This window comes from Vulpes lagopus, chromosome 3 (assembly GCF_018345385.1).
Source record: "Vulpes lagopus strain Blue_001 chromosome 3, ASM1834538v1, whole genome shotgun sequence".
NCBI classification, from domain to species: Eukaryota; Metazoa; Chordata; class Mammalia; order Carnivora; family Canidae; genus Vulpes; species Vulpes lagopus.
Genome location: NC_054826.1, coordinates 92267207 through 92286795, shown reverse-complemented (window position 1 = coordinate 92286795; position 19589 = coordinate 92267207). Strand labels below are relative to the sequence as shown.

The following is a 19589-nucleotide window of genomic DNA, read 5'->3' as shown; positions in this document are numbered from 1 at the left end:
GAAATGGAACCAAAGCTCACAGGAAGAAATTAAGTATATGGTGGCAGGGCAGGGTGGGCAAGAGGACATCATGAGGTTTTTGTCTCAAGATCCAGGGTGAGTTGGGCAATGTCTGGTGATTCTGTTTGACTTGTTGGCTTCTGCAACTGCATGCTTTCTGTTAGGAGAGATGAGGGCTGCACAACCAAGAGTTTGCAAAGAGCAGTTAGGTGGCTTTGAAGCCCTCTACCTTGGGTGTCACTCCTTGAATGTTAAAGATTCTTGCTAGGCAATCAGGCCCCCTTCCCCGTCTGTCATAGCCAGCACTCTCTTGCCTTCCCATCAGCATTACGTCTTAATTCTCTGAATTCTTGACTGCAAGCAACGCAGTTGGTTATTTCAGAGTGGAGGTTGCATGTCGTAGAAATAACAAAACTCCTCTTCAAATCTGTATACCAACTACCCATCCGCGTCCCTTCCTGCCCCGGTGAGAGAAGGCAGATAAATACAGATGCTCAGAACCTGGGTCTCACATTTCATCAGAAATTCCTCAATTAGCAGAAGCATACAATTAGGGATAAAAAAAAACCTAGGGAGGAAGTAACAAACACTGCCTATGACAGAGGCCTTCTCAGTGAGAGAGAACACTGCACCCAAAATTTGTGATCACACACTGGAAGAACCATGTGATGGAGCTGACATGCCCCAGTAGGTACAGCTGATTGTTCTGCTTATAACCAATCAATGCCGCAATTAACAAATATTTATTGAACTCCTAGGAGGTACCCTGATTCACACTGCTCTCATCAGCTATTTCTTAGAATAATGCAAAGCCTCCTAACCCCTCTGTGTGTCTTCTGGTTTCCCCCTGCCCCAATAAAATTAGTTCTGTACATTGAAGCCAGAGTGGATTTTTCTAAAATATACAAACTTGACCAGGTTACTGACCTATTTAAAAGGCTCAGGTTGATTATCAGCATCCAGATAAAGCCCACACTCCCTAGCATGACCAAAGAGGTAAATCATGATCTGACCCCTACCTGACTGCTTTTCCATTGTTACTTCCTCAGACACTCCCCATGCCCCCAGTTTGCCTGCCCTCTGGTGCCACAGAAGCATATCTAAGGACACTGGCTTTAGCTAAAGCACAGTGTCTGGCCCATAATTAAGACTATTACTGTTGCAGTTATTAGTGAGGTATGGAAAGCCCCTGGCATATAGTAGCTGTTGAGAGATTTTTTTCTTCCTTGGGCCCCAGTCTCTTTGAGGGGACTAGTCACAAGAGAGTAGCATTGGTGAAATCAGAGAAGAAAGAGTTTTGAGAAACATAGAGGAAAAAGGTGGGGGGTTACATTAAAAACGGGTTGTGTGTTTGCATGTGATCTTTCTCCACTAGAACATGACTGATAGCATCCTTCTTTGAGGGGCGGGGAGAGAAAAATGGAAGTGGTCTGGGATTGACAGTCCCACCTTGAATAAGTCACTGCTTTCTGAGTCTGTTAGTTCATTTGTAAAACAGGTTTGGCATTAGAGTTAACTCATAACTTTTTCAGAACTTTTTGAGGACTAGACCCCATACCGTGAAGGTGACAATATTATACTGTCCTGCAATTCACAGCATGCAATTCACACCTTTTAAAACAAGATTGTTATACTTACATATCACTGATGCTGATGCATTACATACAGGCCCCTAGAGATGGAAGTGGCTCACAGGTTAGAGAGAGTTGTGCATCCTGGCAGCGTCTCTCATCTTTCCCTCCTGCCTTCTGCATCTTTCATTTGAGAAGAGTTCAACTTTCTCAGTAGTTCCTCTGGCCACTGTTTCTACTCCACATCACTCTCCCTACTGCTGAGTTACTTTCATAAAAGAAATTTGAAGGGCCTTGTGGGAAGGAAACTTAAGCATGGAGTCATGGATTTGGGAAGAATGGATTGAAATCCAGAACAGTTTAAAACTTGACCTAACATTCAGTTTTTCCATGTGTGATCTGGGGCTCATATGGCTACCCTCTTGCATCATTGTGAGGTGTAAGAGGTACCTGTGGATACCTAGGATGTGTCTGGCTTATAATTGACATGTAACAGACCTTTGTTTTCTTATTTGGTACCTGAAAGGGTTCCCCTGTGTCCCCGGAATATCCAAACCCAAAATCTTCAGTCAAGGAGGAGCCACCACAGACTGGCTTCAAGCCTTCCCCTTTCCAACCGTATATGTACCTCTTTACCTCTACACTCCCCCAGACTTATCCTCTAGACTCAAAGTGCTTCAGGTGACTTTTCAGTTACTCATAGCCTTACCTTGTCTCTCACATGTGACTGTTGGTCTGCTGTGTCTGCTATCTTAATACCTTTCCAAGGCCCATGGGACTTGAAGGTCCTATTCATATTATAGCTTTTCCCAAAACCGCCCCTCCCTACCAGGTGGGATCAGTCCTTCATTCCCTCTTCTCTCAATGCATGTTGTTTTATTATAGCTCTTATCACAGTCTGCCTCATAGCATAGTCATTTCTATGTGTTTTCCCCTCCCGATTCAGAGCCCCTGGAGGGCAAAGACTGTTGTTTTATTTTGTGCTGTATTTTCCCACCTCCACAGTGCCTGGTGCAGTAGGGGTTTAGTAAATACTGCTTGAATCAATGCATGAATGAAATCGTCTCTCCTGGTCCTGTTTGTAGTGCTGTAATGCAAACCAGATGAATGTAGAATTTTGGCTTAGTGGATTTAGTTTAACATAGGAAAGGAGTTTTCCTGAGAAGCAGTACTGGTTTTGAAAACAGAAATTGTCTTTAATCTGGTGGAAAACACATGCCAGCCCCCCCTCCATAATAGTCTCAATTACAGGAGGGCATCATGTTACTGTAAAAACACAAATAAATAAACCCGTGACAATTCTGTGTTTGGGAGATAAAACCACATAAAAGCCATCTTTCCCCAACTTTCCAGCATGATAATTAAGGTATTTCTGGAGGAAAACAAACAAACAAACAAACAGACAAAATACACCAGCAAAAGAACACGTGCTATTACACTTAAAAACCCTTCTTGCACTTGCCAAGGTGGGAGAAGGGACTATGCTTTTCATCCAGCACAGATACACGAGTTCCTCCCAGCTTTTGCCAGACCTGACACTGCGCGGATTGGATTGCAGGATAAATTTGGGCTTTAGGGCTGCCAAAGATGGTGGGACTACCTGGAGAGCAAAGAGGGTCACCTGGAAGGTGGTGCTGTAAAATTTCTCTATTTGCCACATTTTGTCCAAACATTTCATATTCTTCTAAGAGCTGGATCTCCACTGGTTCAGGGATACCCTGAGTGAATCTATCTGTGTGGGCTATAGCTTTCTTTCTTTCTTTCTTTCTTTCTTTCTTTCTTTCTTTCTTTCTTTCTTTCTTTCTTTCTTTCAAGATTTTATTTATGAAAGATAGAGAGAGAGAGAGGCAGAGACATAGGCAGAGACATAGGCAGAGGGGAAGAAGCAGGCTCCATGCAGGGGAGTCCGATGTGGGACTCGATCCCGGGACTCTGGGATCACACCCTGAGCTAAAGGCTGACACTCAGCGCTGAGCCACTCAGGCATCCCTGGGCTATAGCTTTCAACTGGATTTCTTTAATGATGCCTATTGCAATGTTTGCTTGGCTCTTTTACACTCTGGATCCAAGTTTTTTTTGAGGGTAGAGTGGGAATGATTTTGTCAGTCACTAAGGGCTAAAACCAGACTGAACAGAACCCAGCTACTTCACTTCCATGGCCACTCTCCCTGGGCTGAGTCACCATCATCTTTCACCTAGATTGCCCCAGTGCCTCCCAGCTGATCTCTGCTCCTACCTTTGCCTCCCTATAGAGTGTTCAAGAGAACAGAGTGGCCCTTTTAAAATATACTTGAGATCCTATCACTCCCCAGTTCCAGAGTCCTCCCGGCTAATCTCCCATTTCACTAAGAATACAATTCAGAAACTGTAGTTACCATGGCCTGATGATATTGCATGATCTGGAACCCCCCATCTCATCTCCTGCTATCCCCTCTGTTAATCCACTCTAACCCTTGAGTGTTCTTAAACCAAGCCAGGCGTTCTCAATCTCAGAGCCTTTGTATTATTGTTCTTTTAGCTTGGGATATTCTGTTCCAAGAGATACATGTGGCTCATGCCCACACTTTCATTCACCTCTGCTGTGTGTCATGTCTTTGGGGGAGGGGGGGTCCTGTCCACCCATGTCCCTGGTGCTATGGCAGGCACTTAAGACATCATTATTGGAAGCTTGAGTAAGCATTGGCCAGCAAGTCTTAGCAGAGTTGAGAGTGTGGCCTACAAGGACAGTGGCCCTAGTGCCAGATATCAGGTCAGGCTAGATTTATACATCCTTCTCCATGTAGTAGATGTTCTACTTTGGGAAAAGTTTTAACATAAATGAGATTATGCCTGCTACTTGGGATTATTGTGAAGAATAAGTCAGATATGTTTGTAAAGTGCCTGGCATCGTGTCAGGTGAACATATTAGAAGCTTCCTAATTATCTTAGACATCCTACTTTCCAATTGTGGAGGTATGTTATATGGGATAAAGGAGGTGTCTAAAAATGGTTGACTTTGGTATGTAATTCTCAACCTGTAAGTAGCTATGAATATATTTAAAGCACCTAGGCCTGGGCAGCCCCGGTGGGGCAGCAGTTTAGCGCCGCCTGCAGCCCGGCGTGTGATCCTGGAGACTCGGGATCCAGTCCCACATCGGGCTCCCTGCATGGAGCCTGCTTCTCCCTCTGCCTGTGTCTCTGCTTGCTCTCTCTGAATGAATGCTTCTCCCTCTGCCTGTGTCTCTTTCTCGCTCTCTCTGAATGAATGAATGAATGAATGAATAAATAAATAAATAAATAAATCTTTAAAGAAAAAATAAAGCACCTAGGCCTGTGCTTGACATAGCTAGGCCTTATTAAATTTCCAGGACTTCTTACTTTTAATTATCAGACTTAGACACTACTGAAATGCAGGGTGTCACCTGGGGGCAGCTCTCTGGGCACGTAGGGATTTTGGTAAACAGAAAAAGGGAGAAGTCAACAGCTGGGCTGGGGGTGGTTCACAGTCCTGCTTGTGGTTTAACAGGGACTGCATTTATGAAAATGGCAATTGAGACCAGGCAATTGAGACTTTGAGCTGTGCCAGCAAGTGTGGTATTTCCATTTACATCCTCAGAGTAAGTACAATTTCACCATTATTCCTTTGAGGCTCTCCTTGCCAAGAAAAACCCATTGTAAATTTCTGGTTTAAAGATTCTGCAATTTTAAGGAGTCGTACTTTTTGTTGCTTTAACATTTTCTTGGCACCATATATTTTAGGCCCCACTGGTCTACCTTGTAAATACTGTACAAATGTTGTGAAAAGTTGAACCACGTCATTTGTTTTCTTAAGTTCCTTATAGGAAATGGTGATGCTTCTGCCCCCGCCTACTACTTCTCCTGGGTTTCAGCTCAGGCATTTTGGAATGAGAAAGTGAGGGAAAGAAGATATATTGTCAGCAAAAGATGGAAGCTGTATTCACAAGAGTGTTTTCTAGATAGGGTTGGGCTAGGCTGGAGAGAAAAGTGTGTAGCTGGCAGGGTGTCTGGATGACGGACCCATTGTGTGGAACCCTCCTGCTGTACCAGTGGCCAGCTCCCAGCCAGGCCACCTGGGTGAGGGCCTCTGAAGCAGAGAGCCCTGCACAATCTGGAGCCTCTCTAACCCAGTGTACTGAATAGGACTCCAAAGAATAGGAGCCGTGTTCCCTTTGTCACCTACAGCCCTGTTTTCAGCCTGCACAGTGAATGTGCACTTGGGGGCTCAATTGGCACTTGGAAAAATCTGCAAGAACTTTGTGTGTACTCAGTGTGTGCCCAGCAGCCTGCGGGGAGTGGAGCATGCACTCTGGAGATGTCTGGGGGCTGGTGCTTGCAGAGGAGGGGCTGCCCTCTATATGCTGCAGGGTCCTGCCAAGAATGTGCTGCCCTTGACAGTGTTGTGGCCAACAGGAAAAGCATTCATGGCATGTTAATGAAAGGCAGCAGTTCCTTTCTTCAAGAATAACAGGCATTCTTTTATTGAGCAAGGTCCCTTTCTAGAGATGGAGAGAGAAGCCAATTATTTTTCAGTTAAAATTTATTTTTTTAAACAGTGATACCTTAGTTGCAAATTACCTCTGCTTCGCCATAGAGACATTTACAGCTAGTCTTCTGACATGGTTTTAAGCTGCCATCTTATAGGATAACCAGTGATATGCCACAGTGTGATAAGGGACTTCTATATCACATCTGTATAGCTGATTTGCCTTCCTCTGTAGGTAGAAAATTGATGTTTTCTGAAAGGGAATAGGTCTATTTCCCTTTATCCTACATCTTGCACATAGTGTAACATACCTCTTTTTACTGAAATGGGGCAGTTTTCTCCTGTGGGCATGATAATCTTTACTTAAGAGGGGGTTTGATAAGGGAGAGAGTTGCCAAGTTGAAACGATCGAGGTATTTGAAGCACCAATCTGAGAGTCATCTTTGGGTGATAGATCTTTTCATTGGAAAGAAACAAGATCAATACAAGTTGTTTTTTAATGTGTTGGAGGAAATGCTCAGCTCTGTTTCTCATCTTTTCCAGACTTCTTTACAGTTTTTTTTTTAATACTTGAGTGAAACTTGGCATAATGACCCCCACATTTCAGCTGTGCATATGTTCTCTGTATAAATGGTAAAAGACAACAGAGCCATTCCTATGTCTTACTCTGTTTACTGTAAGAGGCCCCTATCAGTAAATGACTTCCTGTTGGAGGCAGTAATTTGTGTTTGGGCTTCGGTACTGTCAGTCTGAAATGAGCCAAGAGAGGTCATGCTATCTGCCGCACGGTTTCCTAGTGAGAAGACGAGCCAGGCCTTTTACTTCTGAAATCCAAGTACCACAGAGGCTAGAAATGATGCCTGGGTTTGGTTATAGAGAGGTGTCAGTTTCTGAGTACAGCTGTTAAGAGTGGCAGCAAGCTTCCTCCTTGGGAGACATGTACTGTGGATTATTCTGACATCTCAAAGCCTTATTTCCTAATGAACATTAAAAGGGAAGAGGGAACCATTTTTTGGTCATCTATGTTCTGGCAGGGTGCTGGGTATTTAACATATATTAATTCATTAAATAATGAATTTATGGGTATTTTAACATATATTAATTCATTAAAATGCCACTAAATTCTAGTAGGATTTAGATCATTCTATCTACCACTGGAAATTAAAACATCCCCTCACCGTCTGCTGTCTCCCCCCTACCCCACTCCAGACACATTAGAAGCATATTAGCAGATGAAGCCAGTTTGGGGTTAGTGCTTTCCCTTAATTGTTAAACTCAGTTATTCTGGCTAAAGCCAGATTTTTTTGTGAGGTTGGAACTGAAACTTGAGAGGAGTGGTGTAGACTGAGTGCCAGAAATGAAGGTCAGCTTCACACACATGCCTTTTGCATGTTGTTGGTATGCTCTGAGGTTCCCATAAGGACGCTGCCCGCTGCTGTCAGCTGTGCCCTTTTGCTTCATTCTGTCTTATGTCAGAAGTCTTGTGGTAATAATCTTGGATCTTTATAAAGGGCTCACTTTTGACCCAGTTGACTGATAATTGTAGAGTGCTTTACAATTTACTGAGAGCTTTCACTAGTATTTGCTCTTCACATCAGAATTACAAGATAGCTTTTATTATCCCCATTCATTTTGTAGATTAAGAAAATGAGGGCCAGAGAGGTTATGAATCAGTCCTGGTGTCCTATCCAGTAAGTGGCAGAACCAGGATTCTAATCCAGGATGTCTTATTCCAAATCCACTACTTCTTCACACTGCAGTTACTTTTGTGTTCAAAGTATGTCATTCATTCATCTGTTCAGGAGATACTAGGTTGGCATGGGCTTTGAAGGCTGACAGCTTTGTGACCTTGGGTAACAAGGTCCATTCCCTCATCAGTAAAATGATGATAGTAATAGTAATAGAACCTATCTAGTAAGGCTGTTTTGAAGTGCTTTGTACATAGTGTATATTCAGTAAATGTTTGCTCTTCCTCTTCCTTCTCTTCATCATCATCATCAGCTTACTTTGATCTGTCTCTAAGGAGACAAACTAGGATGGACTTCGCTATTGAGAATCACTAGTTCTGATGTGAGAAATAAACATGACACCAGAAAACTGACAGTTGTGTGTGGTGTATGGACAATAGGAGTGTGATAAGGGTGCTGGGGAAGCTTAGAGAAAGGAACACTTGTGCTTCTAATTGCCAACCAGGAACCTAGCCATCTAGGAGCCCCACTCCCCTGTTGGTAACATTCCCATTGTATTCATTCAGCAATGTTTATTTTACCAGGTCTTATGGGCATTTTGTGTATTATCCTATGTTGGGGAGGAAGGAGAAACAGAATATGTCCTGCTAAGGGAACCTAGTGGTCATTTGGGGCAATCAGACCTGTATTTATCAATTGGAGGACTTTCCAGGACAAAATAGATTCCATTGTTTTGGTGTGTTGTGTTCTGTAGGAGTGCCACAGGAAATCAGATGTGAGTGGGTTCCTGTGGGTTGGTGAGTGGGGTGGACTTTGAGGTGGAAGAGGGCCTGGAGGTTGGACCTGAATGAGCTTAGAATTTGGATTAAGAGCTGCAAAAGGGCAGAGAGCCTGAGCAGAGGTGGAATTGTGAGACAAACCACTGCCTGGCCTGGCTGGAGGGAGAGCCCTGACGGCAGAGGTGGGTGGTCCAGGAGACAGATGCCACTCTGTTGCTAACAGAAGAACCTGCCTCTGGACCCCAAAGGGATACGCATAGCCCCTTCCCACCCTCTCTTCAGCCCATAATAACATCTTTGTGTTCATCATGATGTTTCTGGTCATTTGGCTGGAGACAAAAACCTGGAGAGACCTACAGCATGGGCACTAGGTCTGAGTGGGTCTGTCAACAGCAGCCTAGCTGCAGCCTCTTTGTTTGTGAGCTGTTTGCCTGCATTTAAATGCCATTTACATACGGAGCTGTCAGAGTTGAGTTGGCCCATGATTATTCCTTGATGTATGTTGGAAAAAAAAAAAAAGGGAAAGAAAAGAAAACCCTGGTTAATGAGGAGCTGGGTTCCCTTTCTCCATTGATGACAGCTTCCTTTCTGATCTGATGGTCCTTCAGAAACTAAGGTGGTGTGTGACTCTGGGGTTATGTCCCTGCTGAAGCCGTCTTTCCCTCAGAGTTGTAATTGATGGGGAGACCTGTCACTTGTTATGCTGATGTTGTGCAGATTTTTGTGCAGCTGCCAGCCAAGAGAGTTTTAGGACAGCATCTGATTGGGTGCAGGTTGTGGCAAAAGCGATAATAAATAGAGAGCTGGTGAGGGTAGATTTTGATTGACCTGAGATTGTATATTATTAAACTGAGTCTGCATGTACATGTCAGTTTATGAAGAACCAGACCCATAATCCAACTTAGGGCTGTGGCAGTTTGAGTTTATTAAATGTGCTTTATATCACTATTAATATTGAGCAGAGAGGAATATCTGTAATCTTTTAATCTATGCAATAATGGTTTGGAGGGAGATTACCAGACACATTGGACTATTGTTTGCCTATAATTGTATTCAGAACTCTTCGAAGCATTGATTTGTTTCTGGCATACTGATTTGGCTCAACAGTCTCATAAAGCTCTTTTATAGTCCTCTTTGCTTTGGATTTTCCAAAAATAATTGGGGAATAATAATAATGTAGCTGGTGATAAAGAAGAGAGAGTAAGCTTGAAAGCAAATTTTCAGCCAAGTGGATAGCCATAAACATCTTCTGTGCTCATAAACACCTGGGTCTGTGACCTTTGTGTTTATAAGATATTTATTGCCTCATGGGCTCTCTGCTAGGGGGATATCACTTCAGTGCCTTGTAAAATTTGATTGTTTAGTAAGTAGATTCTGAGTTTTTGCTGAGTAGGGAAAAAGTTGTCCCTCTGCCTAGTTTTCCTTGGGAATAACTGATCTGCCCACAGGGGAAGATCTTCTCAATTACAGCAGCAGAGAGCATGATTGTGATGGAATTCCATTGGGGAGACAGCCAGTGGGACCCATCAAGGGCACCTTTTGCACTTAATTAAGTGGCTTTTAATGGAAATGACTTTTGAATGGAAGCCAGTAGGGCAATACATTGAATAAACCCAAGTAATGATGATGTGTTTTCCTTTTTAAGTAGAAATGAAATTTTTGATCCAAATCAAAGAACCTTTCTTGGCATTGTTACCACCTTCTCACCCTTTCTTCCCATTTCCAAAACAGACCCGAGGAAATAAGCCAGAGAAATGGTGTCCAAGTTTAGATTCACTGACTTTAATAAGAAGGCATGATTAAGTGCTGTGGAGGCACAGATAGTTGCCTTCCATCTTCAGTGGTTCTTGAGACATTTCTTCAGGAAGTTCTAGACACCCTGTCCACCTTTATCTTCACTCCAATGCTATTGCCTAATTGTTCCTAAAGGAAACAGTTGGATCCCCATGACCGGATAGAGATGCCTGGCTGCCTTTGTGAGCTATCCCGCCTGCTTCGTGGTGCATATGTACAAGGGAAATTACCAAGAGGGCTTTATTATAACTAAGGTATGAGCCAGTTTTGAGGTGGACAGGATCCATATTTATCAAAGGAGACTGTTCTACCCCAAGACGTAGTTTACTGTCCCGAGGTTAATTGCTGCTGCATTTCATGGAGTTTATGAGGTGTGCTTTCCTCTCCCCTGCTCCAGTCAGGTGGTAATACTAACACAAGACTGGCTCTGAGCTGCTTCTACAGTGGCACTCCACACTGAACTTTGTGGTGGTAGAGAAGGCAAGCCCTAGCTCCGTGGCACGAGGGAATGAGATGCAAAGGCAGTCAGTAGAGATGGTCATCAAACGCCTACTCTGTGCCTAGCTTTGTAAAATACGAAAGAAGTGTGAGTTCCACGCCCCAAAGGTGCTGGGAAAAGAGCAGGGTAGGTCAGTGGTTCTACTGGTGTGGTCCCCAGATGACTTGCATCACATCCTCTGGGACCTTGTTAGAGTTGCAGATTCTGAGGTGTTCTCTCAGAACATGGGTAAAGTTTGAGAACCTTTGCTTTAGGTTGGCCACTTTTAGGGGAATGAATTCAAGGCACATGGAGTTAATGGCTGCTTGCTTATAGGGCACAGGAAAAGAAAGAATAAGGTAGCACAGGATGCTGAACTGAACTGTGAGCTACCTGTGAAAGGGGTTAGAGGAGGGAGGGAGCAGTGGGGCATCAAGGCAGTATATCTCTTGGGAGAGGGAGTATGGAGCCAGGTTTTGAGGAATTAATAGGAGAGAAAGAGGGAGAGCAGCATAAACGAGTGCTTATGTGATTGGTGAGTGTTGTGTCCCTTCAAAGAGCTTAGCTAAGTATAGGGAGAACACAAATTCACAAACTGTAGCCAAGAAAAATAAGTGTAAAATCAATTAGAGAACTCAGGCAGTTTTGTGAAGAAGAAAATAATGCTCCTTACAAGTTGAATTCTAGTGTGAGTTCATCCCTTTTATCACCTCTGGTAGGGGTGCAGTTAATTGGGACCAGAGTTCTCGCACCTGGAAAGGCTTCACAAAGTGAGGATCTCAAGAGGAGGATTTTATTTGCCTAAGTCCACTGCTTTAAAAGTAGGAGGCCTGTGGCGCTCAGGAAAACTGGGGGAACTCTATGTAAGAAAGGATGAGCTGCCTACATAGGAAAAGTGCCCAGTGTTTGTAAACTATGTTGTGTATCCTGGAGAAAGGGATCTGGGATCTCACTTGGGGGCGGGGGTGGATCCAGAGGAGTGGGGAGGTGAGGAAATATAAATATAATCTCATAACTTTTTGTTGTCTTTTAAAGGCAGAAAAGGGCCTCTGAAATTTATCACAGGGAAATAACATGATTAGAGTTCTATTTCATGAATCTATTTAGAGGGGCATCCGTGACTGGAGGGAGATAGATAGTGAAGAAGCTCTTCTCAAGAAGTTGTAAGAATGAGAGATGACAGGACTTTGAACTAGTGCAGTTCTAGAACAGTAGTGGTGTGAGCAGCAGGAGTCATGGTGTTTGGAAATGGAATGGAAGAAATGGGGGACCAGTTGTTGTGCTGGTGTGTTCCTGAGGAGGTTAAATAAACTCCTTACCACTGCCATTGGTAGATTTTAACCATCACCATTTTAATGATATGGAGATTTATTTTTGCAGGAGGTCCAAAGGCTTTGTGGCTAGGAAGTGGCAAATTCAGGATGTGACTCAGAGTTTTCTGCCTGAAAAGCAGAAGTGCCCTTTCTGCTGTAGATGCTAAACTTTGACAAAGAGAATGATGCAGTTTGTTTAGACGTTGTTTAATTGTTGGGGTGCCTGGGTGGCTCAGATGGCTAAGCATCTGCTTTTGGCTCATGTCATGATCTCCAGGTCCTGGGATCAAGCCCCATATCAGGGTCCTTGCTCAGCAGGGAGTCTGTTTCTCCCTCTCCCCCAGCTTGTGCACTGTCTCTCTCTGTCTCAAAATGCAGGGGGTGGTGGGGAAGAAGTGGCCAATTGTTGATCTTGGCAGAAGTCTTGATGGCTGGGAGGAGGTGTTAAGAGAAAGGGAAACAATAGCATAGAACATTAAAGTTCCTTTGATGCAACTGTATCTCAAAGAGCTTCAGTGCAGGACCCCTAGAAACACAAGGACTGTGCTGTTTTCTATGTTGACCTGTGATCCCCACATCACAGTTGAAGATGGAGTCTTTGATCCAATATCTGTCTAGGTAGTTCTGTGAATCTCGGTCCCACAGGAACATACACATGGCTCCTACTCCTTTTTTGCTTTGGTGTGAAGGTTGCAATTTTAACTTTACAAGGTCCTATTGATTACTTTAGCTCACTTTCTACAAAGGTTCCCACATTCTGCAAAGGATAAAACTAAATCTAAAATGAAATCCTAGGGAGATGGGGAGAAGAAAGACTATAGGTAAACCAGGAACTGAGTTGTTTAGTCTGAGCTTTTTTTTTTTTTTTTTTTTTTTAAAGTAGGCTCCATGCCTAGCTTGGAGCCCAACACCAAGTTTGAACTGACAATCCTGAGATCAAGACCTAAGTTGAGATCAAGAGTCTGACACCTAACTGACTGAACCACCCAGGCACCCCTAAGCTATTTGTTTTTTATCTCCACCTCCCAGCGAGCATATTGGTACTTAGCAGTGTTTGGAGATAAGCAGAACCATTAACCTGTCTTCACACCTGAATCTCCTTTTCAGCAACTCTCCCTTCCCCCTCTGCCTTTTCTCATGCACACCTTCTTAGGTATGATGTGCTGCTACATCTGCTTTGCTCCTCCTCTCCTAAGTAGAAGCTTTGGAGGCAGTGTTGGGAGTCAGGTTACACTTGGAAGTGAAACTGTGCTGGATAGTAGCTGGCTTGCTTTGGGATTAGGCTGCATGCCTCATTGAGTCTGAACACCACTCTCTGTGGACTCTTGGGGACCCATAGGGAATATGTTTAGGTAAGGAGCCCTTATGTTCTACATGTGTCAGCAGCAGCGTTGAAAAGATGCCTAAATATGTGTCCTGCAGCTCTAACGTCCAGCCACATAGTCTCTCAGCAAATTAGTAGATTGCTCCTGCTGTTATTACAGATCTCCATTTACTGGTTTTTTGTTCTTAACTGTTGACTGCATTTTTCATTAGAGGGGACTCACACATCACACTAATATTGCTGTGCCAGGCCAAGTATCAACAGGTTTCACTTACATTGGGGATCACTATAGTGCATGCTCAGCTCATGCCACACCCTATCAAGATGTTGGCATGTATATACATGTAAAAGGGAGTATTTGGTAAATTCTAGAAAAGTTTATGATTGCTAGGTGGAAAAAAAGGACAGGAGGGTCCCAGTTTACATATATAAGTGTTCCAAATGAACAGTGACAGGAAAATGGACGTGAAAGGTTTTGAAGTGATTCTGTTAGGTATCTTCAGAGGAATTGAGAATGATACATTCTGAAGGGACAGCTTGACTTCAAATCCTATGTCTGTGATTTTGCCCAAGAACCTTTCTTCTCTCTGCCTCAGTTTTTCGTCTGTAAAACAGGGATAATATTACCCACCTCACAGAGCTGTTGTGAGATTTAGTGATATAATAATACATGTTGAGTGCTTAGCTTATTCACTGAATATACTCAGTGAATCACTAATAATTATGACATTTAATTATATAATAAATCATCATTATTATTGTTTGTGGGAATTGGTAACTTTTGGCCAGTTGTTGTAGTAGAGGTATAAATTCCACAGGAACAGAAAGAAACCAGTGTTCCATTTCTTTCTCCTGGTCTTGGTTCGGCTGCACCATCTACTCTTTCCATCAATTCCACAATGCCTCAGTTCAGAGAACCTGCCTTGCTAGAGACACCACTTGAGTGTCTCTGTTTTCCTTGGACATCTTCACCTTTCCCTTTGTTTTGATAAGGCCTTGGAAGGGGAACAGTCAGATAAGGACGTGAATGTTGGGCATTTCCAGTGGCCAGAGTTCTGACTGTGGCTCAACTTTGTAAATTTGGGGTAGTTCCTGGTGAAATTGAGCTTTGCAACTTCTTACATATGTGTATATTCCCTGGTCTGCTTTGGAGGATGGCTGATGCCTGCATCTATCTTGGAGATTGTGAAATGAGACTTCAGATGACTACTCTAAAACAAAAAAATAAAATAAAAGGTGTTGGCGAGGTTGAACCTTAAGCAGAAGATACTCTTCCTACACTCTGGTACCTTCTTTCCACTGCTGATTTTGTATGGAGAGGAACTTAAATTTAAGAAATATGTTTATTGACACATATTTCTTGGGCTGCTCTTGAAAGAAAGCCCTCTCTTCACCTAGTGAATACAGCTTCCTTTAAGCTTTAGACAGTTTTCTCTTTTTAATATTAATTTCTGTGATGTATGTGAACAAGGCCACCTTTCCTTTAACAGTTTCAGACCTCCTCTATTAAATGGGCCACTGCCATCTGTGGATATAAGAGAAATATTTCTGAAACAGGAGGACCTAAAACAGGTGTTCTCAACTCTGGAGTCACATTAGAATAGTTTAGGGAGCTTTTAAAGACTTCCAGTGCCTGGGCCACCATTCCAGATATTATATAGTTTCTCTGGTGTGGTGCCCAGACAGTGGTGTTTGAACAGCATTCCTCGGGTGATCCTAGTGTATATAACTAGATTGAAAACCACTAATCTGAAAGGATTTTTTATGAAAGATCCAATGGAATGAGAGCTGTTCTAGTTTTTTCCAGCAAGTACTCTTGTCTTCCACTGCAGTGCTCTTTTCGACAGTGAGTGGTGCGACTGTTCAGGATAGCAGTTCAGAGGGTAGCAACTATGTCTTCTCTGTCTCTGCGTCCGATGCAGCCCATCTAGTGCCAGGCATATACTAGATGTTCAATATCAGCGATGCCCCCACTGCCTGTTTTTTGATGACTAAAGTAATGGAATGGAGCCCAGATTTACCAGCTGGTCATTGTTACTTAATTCCTGAGCCTTTGCCTTTCTGCGGTTCATGAGGGAGTAAGTCCATAAGCAGATATTGTTTTTATTGTTCCAGGAGGATAAAGACACCTAGCTTTGAAATGCTTGAGTCATAAAACTGATCTTTGGTTAAGATAGCAAAGGCTTGCTGTGTATAACAACAACTGTCAGATAAAGGGGTAATCCAGGTCGTTACCTTGTTACCTCGTTCTTACTAGAGTTGTGGGTTCTGCACACAAAAGGGAAATGGATTCTCTGTTGCTCAATTTTCCTCAGGGGAACTAACGCCTCTTTTTATTCTTTACAGATAGCCCATATTGCATCAAGGCCTATGGCTATAGTTAATTCATAAAGAGAGAATTCTATGAACACTGGGTGACATGGCTTGGAAATTTGATAAACTATTGTTTTTTGGTTTTGTAGATTGAGCAGTATCAAGCAGACATTAGGTAAGAGAAGCCCTTTATGGTTAGAGAGTATTTTATATACTTTAGTGTTAATTTTCTATCCAGAGATTGTTTTAATCCCTCACAAGACTGTAGATTAGCAGGGCAGGTCTTTACATTTAAGACTCAGACTGAGTGACCTGGCTTAGGTGATAGAGTTGGGTTGGTTGGTTTGTTTGTTTGTTTGTTTGTTTATTTATTTATTTATTTATTTATTTATGATAGTCACACACACAGAGAGAGAGAGGCAGAGACACAGGCAGAGGGAGAAGCAGGCTCCATGCACCGGTAGCCCGACGTGGGATTCGATCCCGGGTCTCCAGGATCGCACCCTGGGCCAAAGGCAGGCGCCAAACCGCTGCGCCACCCAGGGATCCCTAGAGTTGGGTCTTTGAATGTCAATTCCTTCACTATACTGAGCATTGGTTGGTGCTTTTGCTTGGATGAGAACACCCTGTAAATGTGAGTAGTGGAGTTTCAACGTTCTGTTTGTTCCAGCTGTTGTAGATTGAATCCTTTCTTTGCATTTGTGTGTGCATGTATATATGTGTGTATCTCTATTAATATTAAGCATCTTGTCATTTGTCTCTGCAGAATGCAGTTAGTAGCTGGAAATGTACATTTGACATAGTTAAGAAAGTGTCATCTTTTATTAACAGTTGTGAGTTTTGTCCTGGCAAGGAGAGCCTACTTTCACTTTTAGTTTATTGTAAGGGTGACTATTCACGTACGGTATTTTATTTCTAGGTAAAGTATTTTTCTTAGCTTATATTGTTTGCTTAGAATGATAACATTGAAAGCTTAATATATTGTTTTAGAAGATGAAATTTTTCTTGGTGGTTTGCAGGTTCTTTTCATTCATCCAGCCAATTATGGAGTGCCTACTGTGTGTCAAGTGCTGTTTACCTTTACTTCCATCTTAAGAAACTTTAGAATAAAACTAAAACTGCACATAGGTAGGGGAGAAAGAGTCTACACCCATTTAGCCACTGGTCTTTTTCACGCCAGTTTGGCTACTGAGCTTTACTGATTTCTTGACTTTTGGGAGATTGTGTTTCCCCAAGTCACGTGATAGGCCCAGGGTGGGAAATGCCTTCCGTGCTCCCCAGAAATATCCCTCGGTGAGGTACTTGTGGCTGCTGGGAATTTTGAAAAGAGCCACACATGTTGCTGCCTGGGCTTTGTCATTCCATCCTATTTTCTCTCTTCCCTTTCATCAACCCCCTCCCCACCCCAAGCAGAGCCTCTCTTTGCTTCTTGGCTTCTATATGCCAGAGAGTTTGTTAATTATACCTGAATATAAGGAAAGCAGTCAGGGTTGAAGATCTCAAATGCAGAAAAGTGGTTTTAGTACTCAAGAGCTACTTCCCTTGTGCGTTAGTGCAGTGCATTTATCTCCCTCCAGGATGAACTTCTACTACAGAGATGGATCATAGCCATTAAAGAGGGGAAAAGAAAAGAAGGGGGAAAAAAACCCCAAACACCTGTATTCTGAAGATGGTTGTAGTAGATGCTTCAATAGAAATTTGAGGCATAAAGTGCCTGTTAGAACATTACATGAAGCCCTTCTTAAAACATGAGGACTTAAGAGGGAAAGAAAAGCACTACTTCCATTTTAAGGACTATAAGCATTTGACTTGTCACCTTGGTGAAGATAAACAAAGCTTATCTTTTTGGTTGACATCAGAGGGGGCTTTTAAAGTCTCAGAAGGAGAGAAGGGTTGTTCTGTCATTTATTTATCTTGCTTGAGTTAAGTCACTGGAATCCTTGGTGGAATGTCTCTGAGATTGCTCACTCTAAGCTGTCTGTAGCACTGTGGCCATTGCATATGCTTCTTCTCACTGAGGAAGCCCATGGCATGGTTTCCTTCCTCTTCAGTTTTTCTGTCTCGACTTGTCTCTTTTGTAGACAAGAGCATTAGGTAGTAATTCTCATGTAGAAACCTTCATGCCTCAAATCCTGTCACACAGAACAGGTTGTGAATAATAAGCATTCTCTGAGGACTTGATCAGTGGGCTGGGAAACAGGATTTGTATCATCTCTCTGTAGGAGGTATCAACCCAGATCTGTCAGTTCACCCCTCCTTGCTGGCAGAGCCCCAGTTTCATTTAGTTGTTCACTTTCCATGTGGACTTGAGTTCAAGGGATACATCTTGATTAGTTTAAGGCAATCATGATAATTCCACTCTTCCTGCCACTTAAAGATGCAGGTCTGGTCAATTCAACATTAAGAAATCTTGTGCGGATGCTTTTGGAAAAAGTGTTTTTTTGGTTTTGTAGATTTGAAGAGAAGAAAAATCTAACTTTCATACCTGGTTGTTGTTTGTATGTGGTGCTTTGCAGGTGACTGACTTCAAAAGACAAACCAACGTGTAGGGGACAGCACAGCCAAAAAAAAAAGAGAGAAAGATAGTATCTTTGATATTGTTGAGGTGCTGAGTTAATCAACATAGACTCACTCATTCTACCTCAGAACTTACTGTTATCTGTGGTAAAACCAATTCTTATTTAAGCTATTTTGGTTGATTTTTTTTGTTTTCCTACACATCAACGTATTCTAACTGATGTACTGTCTACTCGCCCACACAGGATGGTTTGAAATAAAACAGAAGATGTTGAGAATACTTTTGTATGTATGTTATACTTGTTACTAGCCTAAAGATCGTCAATATTATAACATTGTGTACTATTCCATGTTCACTTTGCTCCTGCATCACTTTTGCTGGTACTTTTGTCTGTAGCAAAGGGACAGGCCATTAGGATGAAAAGTAGTCATTAAAAGGTTGTTTGAGAGCCTTCAAGGATCTATAACAACTGATGTGATACACAACTCTTAAAGTTACTGTGAGGCAAAAATTCCTTATCGTTGTTTCTTATTGTTGGAATGTGACAAAACAACCCCGTATATTTTCCCTTTGTCTTACTTTGCTGAGAAGCTCCAATCCAACTTTGATGCTTAATGGTACTCCATCTAAATTCCAAGTGTATTTTTCTTCTAATTTTTGGTATTTGGTTTTGTTTATTTTAATTATTGTAATAAGCCAATAATCTGTATCACATCCTTATTGGAAATGGCTAACCACCTTTTGTTTCACTAGTACTGAGGATACACTTCTCATTTGTTTGAAAGTGTCCCAAATGCCTTATATGGATTATATTTGTTTGGTTATTCATTCATCCATTCACCCCAAGTTAATTGAGCTCTTACTAAATGCCAGCCAGATACTTGAATATTTTTCTTTGGTTTGAGTATAGAGCACAAGAAAAGAAAGCACTAGGAACTCACAGTTTTGTGTAACGTAGCACTAAGGGGAAAGTCATGTTTCCTTGCTGGTCCTGAGGAGAGTTTTAAAGCTAACATAAAAGTATTGATTTGGGATCCCTGGGTGGCGCAACGGTTTGGCGCCTGCCTTTGGCCCAGGGCGCGATCCTGGGGACCCGGGATCGAATCCCACATCAGGCTCCCGGTGCATGGAGCCTGCTTCTTCCTCAGCCTGTGTCTCTGCCTCTCTCTCTCTCTCTCTGTGACTATCATAAATAAATTAAAAAAAAAATTAATAAAAGTATTGATTTAAGGAATGCTAAGGACCTTCATCTCCTTTCCCATCTCTGAACAACTTCCAGAGGTCGCGAGTCAGAAGACCTGTATTAATAGTGAAAGGACAGGGAAGGA

At 42.5% G+C, this 19589-nt stretch overlaps 1 protein-coding gene across 4 annotated transcripts in view; it reads left to right on the top strand.

Moving 5' to 3' along the window:
* Positions 1 to 19589, top strand: part of AUTS2 (activator of transcription and developmental regulator AUTS2) — a 1147829-nt gene that overhangs the window by 206952 nt on the left and 921288 nt on the right. The window lies entirely within an intron of this gene.